The sequence below is a fragment of the Sturnira hondurensis genome, unplaced genomic scaffold (assembly GCF_014824575.4).
Source record: "Sturnira hondurensis isolate 20B ecotype Veracruz unplaced genomic scaffold, ASM1482457v3 Scaffold0008710, whole genome shotgun sequence".
Taxonomy (NCBI): domain Eukaryota; kingdom Metazoa; phylum Chordata; class Mammalia; order Chiroptera; family Phyllostomidae; genus Sturnira; species Sturnira hondurensis.
The window spans coordinates 982,733-984,737 of record NW_028081341.1 but is presented as its reverse complement, the minus strand read 5'-3'; the positions used below and the strand labels follow the sequence as shown (position 1 = coordinate 984,737).

At 34.0% G+C, this 2,005-nt stretch overlaps 1 pseudogene; it reads right to left on the bottom strand.

Annotated features, from left to right (window-relative positions):
* Nucleotides 1–1,416: 1,416 nt before the first annotated feature.
* LOC118993312 (uncharacterized) lies at nucleotides 1,417–1,563 on the bottom strand (annotated as a pseudogene).
* Nucleotides 1,564–2,005: the final 442 nt, after the last annotated feature.

Genomic DNA, 2,005 nt, shown 5'->3' with positions numbered 1-2,005 from the left:
AGTTTAGGAGTTTTGATATAAAACATGCACCAGAATTACTAGAGTGCCGTGTTAGGGAAGAACAAAAAAAAAATGACATTCGAAAATTTGGTCATCCAGTCTTCATTCAGTTTGTAGCTATTGGCATGTGTACTTTGAACAATGGCAATGTTAAAGTATCATTACTATTGTTTTAATCTACTATTACTAAAGTTACTATTTAAATTTACTATTGTTAATTTTCTTGCCAGTATAGACACATAATTTTATTCTTCATGTGAAAAACTTGGTTATCTTCAAAGAGGTTAAACTCTTATGTGGAAGATTACTACAATTTGCATTGGACTAAAAAATTCCAATTCCCTTAAATATCAGTTCAGTTTGTTTCTACACATGCCTTTTATTGCATTTTTGGGGGAAGAAGTTAGCAACTATTCAAATAATATGGAGAAAGATTTCCCAACTAATTCTCTATTTAAAACTTTAGAACCAGATTTAAAAATTTTCTGGATAATGGTAATTTTTGTCTACGGCCATACCACCCTGAACCCGTCCGATCTCGTCTGGATAATGGTAATTTTCAATGTTGAATTTTAAAAAATGAATTAGTTACTTTAGAAAATAATCAATAATACCTATAATATTATGCAAATGTATTTATTCATGCATATAAAACATCTTTCCATGAATTTAGGTTTTCTTTTAGAGCATGTAAGAGCATTTCCCCCATTCAGGTACCATAAGTATCTTGTTAGTTCAATCCCCAAATGCTTTGCAGTCTGCATTGCCATCATAGATGGCATCTTTTTAAAAATTATATTTTCTCACTGGTCATTTTACTGGTGTAGAGCAGGGTTTCTCAGCAGCCTTATTATTGATATTTTGGGTTGGATACTTTTTCGTTGTGGGAAGCTGTCTTGGGCTTTGCAGGCTGTGTAGCAACATCTCTGGCCTCTACCGACTAGATGCCCCTGGAACCTTCCACTCACACCCCCAATTGTGACAATCAGAATGTCTATGCATATTCCCAAATGTCTGCGGGCAGACAAACAGTTGTGAACCACTGGTGTTGAGGAATGTTGATTTTTATTTTGCACGTTAATCTTACGTTTAACAAGTTTGATGAATACTCCTAATAGTTCTAATAGTTTGAAGATTCTCTTGGTTGCTCACTGTTAGAATTATTTACCGGTTGCATATAGAATGTTTTTATGTGTTCCTTTCCAGTTAAATTATTTTATTTTATATTGCCTTAAGGAAATTTCACGTTCCCTCTAGAACTATAGTGGTAGTACTAAGCATCCTTGTCTAATTCCTGACTTTAAAGAAAATTATCTGAGGTTTCTCCATCAAACATGACACTTGCTGCACTTTATGATAATCTTTATCAAAGCAGAAAAATGTCTGCTTTCAGTTTTCTTTTCTCTTTTTCTTTGTCAGGGGAGAGCGTGACTTCAATCCCCCACTACCACAAGTCATGCTGTCAAGCTCCCAGATTTGCGGAAATCGCAGGGGTGCAATGGATAAGCCTCGACCTGGGAAATCCACCTTCATGATCCTGGTATCTCCCTGCCAGGTAAGCATACTTTCAGTTTTCTGAGTTTTTTCCCATAATCATAAATAGGTATTGAATGTTACATATGCTTTTTATATTTGTGCAGAAGACTGTGTATCTTCCTCCTTTATTTCATCCTTATGGTAAATTAAATTGCGTATATGGAGTGAGATCATTCTTGCATTACTGGGAAAATTTCTACTTATCATTTCATCTCTTTATGTGTAGCTGTATCTTTGAATATTACATTTTGTGGACTTGGATTAACTTTTGTATTATGTCCTATTCCACATTTAGTTGAAATATGAACATTGTATAAACTTCATGAGAGTGGACACATTTATTTCTATATTCTTGGAAGGCATTTACTAAGTAGGACTTAATTATTTTATCCATTTATTTCGTCTTTAATGGTTTGTTTTCTTTCTCGGTACATGTACTCCTCAGATATTTCTCTGTTATTCCTCTCTT